Source organism: Pteropus alecto, unplaced genomic scaffold (genome assembly GCF_000325575.1).
Source record: "Pteropus alecto unplaced genomic scaffold, ASM32557v1 scaffold103, whole genome shotgun sequence".
Lineage (NCBI taxonomy): Eukaryota > Metazoa > Chordata > Mammalia > Chiroptera > Pteropodidae > Pteropus > Pteropus alecto.
In genome coordinates this window covers 7579723-7591805 of record NW_006436288.1, presented here as the reverse complement: position 1 = coordinate 7591805, position 12083 = coordinate 7579723, and the positions used below count along the sequence as shown (strand labels likewise).

At 39.5% G+C, this 12083-nt stretch overlaps 1 pseudogene; it reads left to right on the top strand.

Moving 5' to 3' along the window:
• Positions 1-11533: 11533 nt before the first annotated feature.
• The window catches only part of LOC107195738, a 3757-nt pseudogene continuing 3207 nt past the window's right edge, over positions 11534-12083 (top strand).

Sequence of the window (12083 nt, the reverse complement as noted above, 5' to 3'; positions counted from 1 at the left end):
AGATTACCTTGGTCTACAGAGTGGAAGTTAACTATTAAAAATTTTCTTCAAGATTTTAAAACTGAAAAACTATGTTTCTGCAGGTTATACAGTAAAACCAAAGAGGTGAGTTCCAATCATCATTCCAAGAAAAGTTTCCAAGTATTGGTCAAGCCTCCTATTGCATCCATTGAAAATTAACCCTCAGTGAAGCAGAAAGGAGATTTTTAAAAGGATATTGGGCATTCAAAGAAAACTAGAGAATCGAGCCAGGGAGACTATCAATCAGAAATTATTCCCAAAATCATGAAACCATCACCCCGCAGTGGCATGCACCCTGCAGATGGCACCACTGTCAGACACCATAACCACCAGGCACTCAACCAGGATACCATTTTAATGCCCTCACTGCCTTTAAGAATGGATATAATTAATTGCCATCCCTGTCAACACTTTCATCAGAATACAATCTAGAAAGTTACTCTCCTCTTCACCAGCTTCCCACACCAATTTGGCAGAAGTGTGTATCTGGCAGAACTCTGAGGTCATGTGCCCATACCCTACCTGCAAGAAACACCAGAAAGATGATTTTCTGACATGAACAGCTTTAGAATGGGTACCAGTATCTGCCTCATAAAAGGAGAAATTCCTGAACATTGGAAAGGAAGTTATGTTAGGTAGCCAAAAACAATAAATAAACGTTTGCTATAGCAATTGATCTACTTGTCTTTAGTAACTGAATTTGAAATGTCACTCAAATATGGGACATTGTAGTAGATATATGAAATCTTTTTGAATCAAAGTACACCCAGATGGGTGATTTCTTTATCATCCTTGCTATGGCCCTTAAAACTGCAAGCACAGAAATTAAGACAAAACAAATATTTTCAATTTTTCACAAAGGAAGGCACAGCCCTTTGTATACTACAACTTAACTCACGATTTTTACATTCTTGCTCCTTCCATTTTGCATCCATCCAGTGATGTTTTTTCCAGGGAATGTGGCAAATTAACATATCCAGATTCTTGACTATATTCTGGATATACCACAGTTAAAGAAACTTCAAGAGAATAAAACAGCTCAATGAAGAAAGAATAAATCTAAAACTTTATATCATAATAAATAATTATTTATTACGAAGACTATTTCAAACATTAGGTGGCAATATTTATGGATCCTAAACATAAAGCTTAGATGGTCTTTTTCTCAGCATTATTTAAGCAGGTTCTCCTGGCTACTTGAGAATATGCCCTATGTCTACATAATATTTTCTTTTAACTTCAAATTCCCAATTTCCCATCTTGTATTATATAGGAAATTGATAAATACCCATTGACTGGATAAGATTGTGTCACTTGGTTTTCAAGAAGTCAAAAAGGAGCCATGAGCAGTCACCATGGGAAAATACACCCATCTTTCTTTTTAAGATATTTGCCCATCTGGCTTTTTAAAATTTGCCTAGCTATGACAGAGTATATTAGTAACAAATCGATGGGATATTCTGTGAACAATATTCCTCTGAATATGAATCTGCCCCTCACCTCGCCCTTTTTATAAGGAGTGGGTACAGGATTCTTTGAGACTCGTGAGATAGGTGAGGAAGGCAGGCAGTAAGAAGCTAGACTGTCAAGGGCACACCAGCAGAAAGCATAGAGGAAATGCAAAAATAGTCAGGATGGGGTCAGATCGAAAAGGGTCAGCAGAAGTGAGAATCAACATGTGAGGATAAAATAAAGGGTCTGGGACCAGGAGATAAGACCAGGAGACAAAATTGTGCAGAGACAGGATATGTTCAAACATATAAGGCAGAGGAGAAGAAGAAACTCCCACACCATTGCCTAAAGCAGTGGTTCTCAAACTTGGGTGACTATTGGAATCTGTTGGAGACCTAATAAAGGGCAAAAAGTTAGCCCAGACTCCTGGAAACAGGAAAGGGCCTGGCCCTTTGTATTTTTACCAAGTCTCCTTGACAATTCTGATTTCCACCAAAGTTTAATAACTACTGGCCTGGAACCTCAGCTAAGGGATGAGGAGGCTGGACTCTGAAATATGTTAATAATATGTTAAGTACAAAATTATACTCTCTTAAAATAATCTGTGTTGAATTTCCTACTTCATAAAATGCATTTTAGGATAGGTAATTACCTTCCTTGGTACAAGTCTTTAGGAGTGAAAAGCAAAAACTACTTCCCCCCAAAATAGGGATAAAAATGCAAGTTAACTGTTGTATATGATGCCTTCACCAGGTTGTCATTAGCCTCAGTGTCTGGTGTTTAAAAAAAAAAAAAAACTATCAGAAAATTCTTTATCTTTTGCTCATCAATTCATTTGCTCTTTATACTTCAATTAGGTATTTAGCCACTGCAGACTTCATATAGACACACTATAGAAGCACCAGTTTCCACATGAGCAAGCAGCTACCTCTGTCAGATCTCAGCTCTATGCTGTTTAGGAACTGGATTTCTGCAAACAGCCAGCTTCACAAAGGTATTCTTCAAGCAAATACAGCTCTCTCCCCTCACCTGTGCCTCTCTGGCTGAATCATTAATGTGGTCTTCCTTCTGCCTAACTTTTGCCTGACTTAATTAAAATAAAAATCAAACAAAACAAAACATTAGAAAACTTACCTCAAGTGCATAATATTTCTGTCTAGGAAATATGCTTTATTTCCCTTTATGATCATAATTGGCATGTGGCCAGAAGAACTTCCTTAGGGTTTAGTGCCATTTTGCTGAGTAGAGGAAAAGAAACTACCCAAACTATGATGATATTTTAACAGCAATTGAGACATGTCTGTGTATGTGGAGGAGGGAAGAGGATGTGTCATCAGGGTGTTTTTGATTGAAGAGTTAGGTTAGGTATTACACCCATAAATTATAGATACTAAATCTGAAATCTCTATCACTCTAGATAAATTGAGGGTCTTGCTCATAATTAACATAGTCACTGACTCTAGCAGCCAAAACCTGTTCGGTTTCATGCAAAAAGGAATATTAAATGTTTCTATCTCCCTAATCTTCAAGACAACTGACCTTTAAACTGATCACATCAAAAGCATCTATTACATGTTTGATGCCTTCATTCAAGTCTGTTGAGTCGCTATGCTAGGGCTTGGGTATTCAAAGATTAAAAAGACATGTCTTATCCCCCAAAAGCTCACAATCTAAAAGAAAAGTCAGAGACGATTGAAAAATAGACTGGCTTACTTTTCCAAACAACCTCCAGAGTTGTCTCAGGAATCCCTTGATTATTACGATACTCTTCTGTGAGTCTGTTTTCAAATCTATTTTTACTACTCACTTGTCTCTTTCTTTTCAAGTCAAATTTAATTCCTTTGAGGTTCCTTTCTAAAGCATACCCAAAAGCATTTTAGTTCTATGATCAAAATTCATAAGAGCAATGGCCTTTTTCTTAAAGTGCTAGAGATATCTAGTTCTAGGCTCTTCAAAATCCAAAGAATTCAAAACCTCCCTGGGGATGTAAAATGACTATATTGAAAAAACACACCTATGTGAAACCAAAAGTCTTAACAAGAGCCAGAGCTACACAGCTATCCATGTTGCAAAGAGAGACAGTATATTAAAGAGAAAAGAAGACGGGCTTTGAAGCAAATAGAACTGAGGTTGAATTTAAACTCTAAACATTCTGTCTATGTGACATTTAGGCAAGTTGTTGAAGCTTCTGAAATTTCTAATGTTTAGGTGCACATAAAAGCTGCCTTGTGCTGTGACCATCAGGATTAGAAAAAAGTTTGTGGCATGCCTTGTACATAATGGATACTTTAAAATAACTCTGACTGCATTATTTCTAGCTCAATTACTTCTAGAAATTAAATTACTAACTACCACTTGGATAATTACACACCAATAAAATAACCACTTTAAAAAAAATCTGGCTTAATAATAAAAACCTGGAACAAAATAGCTTTATTTTTCAGAAAAAAAAAAAAAAGGTTGCTGCCTATGTTATTAAAAATACACAATTATTGACCTGGCTTGATCACTGTGGGAAGACTCACAGACAAAATAGCTTTATTTTTCAGAAAAAAAAAAAAAAAGGTTGCTACCTATGTTATTAAAAATACACAATTATTGCCCTGGCTTGATCACTGTGGGAAGCCTCACAATCAGTCATCTTGAGTCTGTCCTAGAAGAGGGATGAAGAAAGTGTCTCCCTGGTGACTCACTGGCTTCCACAGCCCCTTGCTTCCCTTCCCCTTCCTCTTCCTCTTGCCACACATGTTTCATGTGTTTCTCTCCTCTTGAGTACTTCCATCATGGAGATGAACATATGAAAAATATACATGAAGAAATATTAAGTAGTCAGAGCTCCTTAAATGAGGAGAAAACCATTTGCAAAAGTCAGGTTTCTTTGTTACCTAGTTTCCGTTTCATACATTTTCCTTACATTATCATATGTTGACCAAGATCACTAAAAATCACTGCTTACAGACACACTCTGCGTCATGACGAGAATCTGAGCATCCCATGACCAATGAAAATACAATCTTAGATTATGGCCCTTGAGAGCCCATGAACTAGTTCTAATAATTTATAAATCTAAATCACTTTATGATTAGTTTACTCATAAGAAGGCTGAAAAATTAAATAAAACATCAAATTCTGGCGAGAAATACATCAACTGAGTGAGCCGTCATCAGCAATCTCATGCTGCTCAGAACTTTGAATGGGACTTACTGTAGGTATATATTATTTAAAATAATAAGGAAACAAATCACCTTAATAACAACAGTGTAAAGGACAATGTTTTAAAATAAAGGATCTCTAAGTAAAAAATAAAGCCTATTATTCGCGGCGGGGCGGGGATTTTGGAAGACATTAATCTATCTTATTTATCTAGTAGTAAAACTTTTATTAAACCATAACACTTTCTTAGCAGTCCTCTCCACTGCCACCATCGCCCTCTCTAAGGGAGAACCCTGTGGCCTGTGATTTCTTGGCTGATCCCCTTTTTCTGTTCTTGGTAGCATCAGACAGCTTCTATGCCTCTCATCAACCACCATTGCTCAATGGATGATCAATAAGGAGAACTAAAAGAATTAATGTATTTTGTAAATTAAATGCATTCTTGTGTTTTCCAGAACTGCATAATTTATAACAAAAAATCAATTAGTAAAACTCATTCATTGCAATATATTCACAGAATACCTCGAGAGCTATAGTTAGAAATAAGATATTGCCCTAAAGCATTCTAAGACCTGTTAACATCCAAATGCCCTATAGTAAAGCAAACTAATTATCACAACAAACCTGTTTTAATTAACTTTATTTATTTATGTGCCTCTCTTAATTGCACTTCCCTTATAAGACTCACACCTTTCTAACACTGTATGGTACAATAAAATATAAATCCATCTGCCAAGAACAAATTCTTACTGGACAATTGCTAAGGAATTTCTTCTATCAAGATAAACACTGGAAGCGATTTCCTGTTGGTAAAATGGATTCTTGACTTGTGTGGTCAATCATTTCATCTCTCTGAAGGAAGAAATAATGAAGGAGACAGAAACACTACATCTAAGTGTGTTTAAGAAATGAAGCTGGCTGGAGAATGGAGAACCTTTGGAAGAATGCAATCATTTCACCTAAGGGTATGTTACAGCCAGTAATGAGAAGATCAGCATTCTAAGAAAATAGATTTCAAAAAGATTACTTGAGTAGGATTCCTTAGAAATTCTGAGAAGGGAGATAGCTTAAGAGGGAAGGAAGGCTCATACACATAAAATTCTGACAACACAATGTCAAATAATCCCTCTGAGGAAAAGAGAAGACATGGCAATCAAATGTAGGTGAACCACAGACAAGTGACATGGAACTGAAAGAACAGTGTCTAGCGGGCTAAAAGCTGAGAACAGGAAAAGGCTTTCAAAAATGCTAACGATCAACAAAAAAAATGACGCTTTTTTGCAGCAGATGAAGAGACTAAAAAAAGAGAGAGAGAGAGAGATACAGGATTTGTGGCCATTGAAAATGAAGAAATGACAGAAATCTTTTCTTCTGTAAAGAGAAATGGTAATAAACCCAGAAAAGCAAGAATGAATCTCAGAAGGTGAAATTAAACACCAAGATTGGGAAGAATTATGTTCAAAATGCCAGACAGTTTTATTAGATGAGCTAAGTGCTTGTGACTAGGTGAATTCCATCTCAGGCTTCAGAAAGAAATTACAAAATGAAACAGCTGAACCGTATTGGAATATGCACAGAGGAAACTTGGAGAGAAGGAAAGGCACCAGAGGACAGAGATGAGCTAATATTGACTTAACATACTTAAAAGATGAGAGTGATTTTCATTAATTGAACTCTTAAATTCTGTGTTGATTTTGGGCAAGGCAAGAATTGAGAAAAATCAAACAGGGTCAGTATGGAGCCAACATAGATTTGCGATGAACAATTCAAGCCAGACCTAGGTTATTTTCTTTTTTGATAAAATTACTAGAGAGGAAAACAAGGAGAATCCTGTGGACCTACGTGTCTGCGTTTCAGCAAGGCATTCAACAGGCTCTCTCATTTTACCATTGCAGGGAATATTTTCAAAATTGGTGTCTGCAAAGAACACTTCTATGGGATATTCATATGTATGCAGGGAACATGGTTTATACACAAGTACATTTGGAAAACAAGAATAAAACAAAATATAAAGTTTGAAGAGTAATATATATTATAATGTGCACTATGGCTCTCCAGGAAGGGAATGTAGTATGCGGCACCTCCTAAACTTTTTTTAATATGATACCTAATTTTATTTAAGTATATCTATTAACATCTCTTGAAACAAAATTTGGGAACTGCTTTAATGAAGAAATGTGCATTGAATAAAATGTGTGATTAGAAGGTGTCCTGATCAACTATATCCATAAATAGAGTACTGGCCTGAAAAGAGGTCTTCAGTGAGGACACACAAGCCTATTTTTAATGCTTCTCTTAATGTCATCATCAGTGACTTGTTTGAAGAATTGAGTGACACTTTACAAAACTATAAATACTATAGAATAGGAAGAGATAACCAATATGTCACCTTACAGAATCAAAACCCCGAAAGATGTCAAATGGATGCAACCGTGAGTTGATTCTAACAAGATGAAGTTGAATAATAAATATAAAGTTCTACCACTGGTGGGAGAAAAAAGTATAAGTGCAAAATAGGGGTAGGCTGAAGGAGGAGAAAAGTTAATAGTTGTGTTTATGAAAAAACATTCCATATTTGGCAAAAAGCTCATTGTAAATCAACAGTCTGATGTAGCTGACCACCCCTCCCCCCAAAAAAATGCTCTTAGACGTTAATAGAATTATAGAATCCAGCCAAGATATGGAAGCAACCCCTATTATCTATCTATTAATAGATGAATGGATAAAGAAAATACACACAGATAAATCTGGAGAAAGATGGTGACTACATAAAAGCAGAGTTCACCTCCTCCCAGGTCCACTTTGAAATTACAACCAAATTATAACATAATCAATGTGGAGAATCACCCGAAGTCCAGCTGATTGTAATATGTAAACCTGATAATATAAAGAAGGAGCCACATCGAAGCCAGTAGTGAATCAGGCTGGACCCACATCTGCGAGTGGGGTGGTGGAGGAACACCGGAAGGGAGAGTGAGGATGCAGAGGCTCCCCTGAAGGACAGGGGTGTCCTGGCCTCATTCAGGGGCTTCCCGGCCCAGGCAAGAAGAGTTTCCAATAACTCTGACTGTAAAAACTAGAGGGGATTCTGGCCATCTGGGTGAGAAAGGAGACTGAAATCCTAGAAGCCCCTTTAAAGGGCCCACACACAGGCTCTTTCACCTGTGGACACTCACCTGGGGCACCAGCGGTGGGTCAGAGCCTCGCGCAAGATTCATACTGGGAAAGTCTTCATTACCTAGCACTACAACCAGGCCTGGATAGGCAGCCAACATTGTACTTTAGTCTGGACCCCTATGGGGCAATCTACAGACCTCACCAGGTGGACTGTGCAGACCCCTCCCACAGGGCCATTAGGCAAGAGGAAGCGCTGGCCTGAGGCGATCAGCCCGACCCACCCAACCTGCAGATTCCCCAGGGCTTTTGTTGCTGGATGCCTGCCACGCCCTGCACCTATTCTGGGCCAGGCATTCACAGTTGACAGCCAGCACTGTGAGCCTGCATTTCGGAGACAGTTTCAAGCAGATCACTGCTGCCAACATGAACGTGGGTAGATCTCAGGGATCTGTGGGCCAGTCCCAGACGGCAGCTGGTCTTGCTGTGATCTGAGATTTTCATGGGACCGCAAGAACGGTTACTGAAGTTGCAGCAAGGCTGAGGCTGTATAGATCCCAACAGCCATTGTCTCCCGAGATCCTTCCCCACCAACCTACAAATTGCCCCAGGCGGCCCATTGACAGTCAACTGCCACCGCCCTGCCCCTTCCCTCCCCCCACTCCTCATCTTCCAATCTACACAGGCAACAAACTGGCTGGCACAGGGCAGGCACTCTACGAAAATCAGGTGCAAGCAAACGACCTCTGCTGCCTGAAAGAGCTGCAATATCACACAGAAGTTGCACCAAAACTGAGGCTATATTGGCCTGACGGCCCTTGTGTCCCTGAGATCCCGCTTCACCCAAGCCACAAAGTTCCTGCAGCCCATTGACAGGCAGCCTCACTCCCCACCCTGCTTTTCTCAAGGGTTGCACATTCTGTGCAGGCAACAGACCTTGGCTAGCACAGTGAGCACCTTTTAGGGAAAACAGTTGTGGGCAGACCACTGCTGCCTGTACAAGCTACAATATCTCTTGAGTGGATTGCAGGGGTCTGTGGGACCATCCCAGACAGCAGCTTGTCTCCCTGTGATCTGAGATTACTGCGGGAATGTACAGACACAGAAATTGCAGAAAATTGAGGCTATCGGCCTGATGGCCCTTGACTCCCTGAGATCCTGCTGCATCTAAAACACAAAGTGCCCACCACATGTTGACAGGCAGCTGCCCCTGCCCTGGGATGGAGCATTCTACTCAGTCAATAGATCTCAGCCAGCAAGATGAGCAAAGTTCAGGGAATACAGTGACGAGAAGATTACAACTGCCAACATGAGATACAGTATCTCTTGGGTAAATGTCAGGGGTTTTGTGGGCCCATCACAGAAAATAGTAGGTCACACAGTGATATCTGACTTTGATGGGAGCCTGCAGTGCCAGAACTGGGAGCAAATCTGGTGCTGTGTAGGCCTGATGGCCCCATACCTCTCTGAGACTATGCTCCACCTAATCCACAAATTACCTGTGGCAAGCCTGCTCGCAGGCAACCCTGTCCTATCCTGTGCTTTTCCTTGGGTCACAAATTCAACAGCAAACAATAGCACTCAGTTTGTGCAGCCCACATAAAGCCGTTCACCCAGGAGAAGCATTAGGTGGTGGGCCACAAACTCACACTCGTGAGCTTCAGTAAGTCTTAAAAAGAGCTTGTGTGTTTGCAGGTCTTCTAAGGTGTGCAGCAACTGACCTTGCTATGATTAGAAACTTGTACAGGGAACCACAGAGATAGTGATGGCACGTAAATTGACACTGCAGAGGCAGGGAGAAATTTACTCCATAGATCAAAGAGACTCCCAGAGTCCCTACGCTACCCAACATACATATCACTCAGAGCCTCCTCCAGTTTCAGAGACTTACTGGCAACTGGCAGGCAGTGTCAGACCTGGAGGAGCACTGGTCCCTCTGCTAAACTGCCCTAGGTCAGGGATGGGGAATAACCAAGAGCTGCCTACAGAATTGTCTCTTCCACTTACCTATAGATCCAGCATAGGCAACAATCATCAGTAGATCACTTTGTAATTCTCACTGAGTAGCCCTGAGCAATCAAAAGCAGGAACTGACCTTGGTCTACGGGGGAGCCCCTTCCAAGGGGCCACAAAACCAACGCATCTGGAGGCTGGCACCAGACCATAACAGAGCAACTTCTGACTAGTTCCAGTAGTGATACACACAAATGGTGGTTGCAATAAGTACATAAGCCTGCTAGAGCAAATCCCACTCAGTGGGGTCAGCCCCCACACAACAACTCTTATCCTGAGGGTACAGCCAATTCCCACATTTGGTCAGCCTGAATGATAATCTCACCCACTGATCTACTAATAATAAAGGCTTGATGACAACAGAAAATCACACATAACTCACACAAAGGTCACCTCCAGAGCTCCCGGCACAAGGGATCAGGGAGAGTGTACCACTGGATCACACAGGACACCTTCCACATTAGGCCATCTGGCCAAGGCGGAGAGATGAAACAAATATTCCTGACACATAGAAATGAAAACAGAGAAGCTAATAAAATGAGAAAACAAAGAAACATGCCACAAATAAAACAGCAGGAGAAAACTCCAGAAAATAAGCTAAATGAAATGGAAGCAAGCAACCTACCAAGAGACAGAGTTCAAAATAATGATTATAAGGATGATCAATGAACTTAAGGGAAGAATGGATGAGTACAATGAGAACCTCAACAGAGAGACAGTAAGCATAAAAAAAGACATAGAAACCAGAAAAAAGAACCAGACAGAAATGAAGAATACAATAACTGAAACAAAGAATACACTAGAAGGATTCTACAGTAGATTGGATGAAGCAGAAGATCAAATCAGCAAACTGAAAGACAAGGTAGCAGAATACACCCAGTTAGAACAACAAAAAGAAAAAAGAATTTTAAAAAATGAGGATAGTTTAGGAGTCCTTTGGAAAAATATAAAGCATAACAATATCAGGATCATAGGAGTATCCAAAGAAGAGAGAGAGCAAGGGATTGAGAACCTATTTGATGAAATAACGACAGAAAACTTCCCTAACCTGGTAAAGGAATTAGACATCCAAGTTCAGGAAGAACAGAGTCCCAAACAAAAGGAATTCAAACAGACTTACACCAAGACGCATCATAATTAAAATGCCACAGGTCAAAGACAAAGAGAGAATCTTAAAAGCAGCAAGAGAAAGTCAGCTAGTTACCTGATTTGTCAACAGAAACTTTGCAGGCCAGAAGGGACTGGAAAGAAATATTCAAAGTTATGAAAAACAAGAATCTACAACCACCAATACTCTACCCAGCAAGTCTTTCATTAAAATGGAAGGTGAGATAAAGAGCTTCCCAGACAGGAAAAAGCTTAAGGAATCTATCACCAATAAGCCAGTATTACAAGAAATGTTAAAGGGACTTCTGTAAAAAAAAAAAAAAAAAAGGAGATAAAAAAGAAAAAAGAACAAATACAAATAATAAAATAGCAGTAACTATATATCTATTAGTAATCACTTTAAGTGTGAATGGATTAAATGCTCCAATCAAAAGACATAGGGTAGCTGAACGGATAAGAAACAAGACCCATACACATGCTGTCTACAAGAGACCCATTTCAGATCGAATGACACTCACAGACTGAAAGTAAAGAGATGGAAAAAGATATTTCATGCAAATGGAAATGAAAAAAAAGGTGGAGTAGCGATACTGATATCAGATAAAATAGACTTTAAAACAAAGGCTATAGCTTCTTTTCGGCCAGAATTGCCATCTTCCAGTAATTTGCCAAAATGACCAAAACAAAGGGAAATAGGATAGGCACCCAGTTCTCTAGGCCTTTTAGAAAACACAGAGTTGTTCCTTTGGCCACATACATGCTAATCTACAAGAGAGATGATATTGTAGACATTAAGGGAATGGGCACTGTTAAAAAAGGAATGCCCCACAAATGGCAAAACTGGAAGAGTTTACAATGTTACCCAGCATATTGTTGGCATTGTTGTAAACAAACAAGTTAAGAGCAAGATTCTTGCCAAGAGAATTAATGTATGTATTGAGTACATTAAGCACTCTAAGAGCCGAGATAGCTTCCTGAAACATGTGAAGGAAAATTATCAAAAAAAGAAGGAAGCCAAAGAGAAAGTTACCTGGGTTCAACTGAAGTGCCAGCCTGCTCTACCCAGAGAAGCACACTTTGTGAGAATGAATGGAAAGGAACCTGAGCTGCTGGAGCTCAATCCTACAAATTCATGGCATGATAGATTTTAAAAAATAAAAGATTTCTAATTAAATAAATAATAATAAATAAATAGAACAAAGGCTATAATAAGAGCCAAAGGA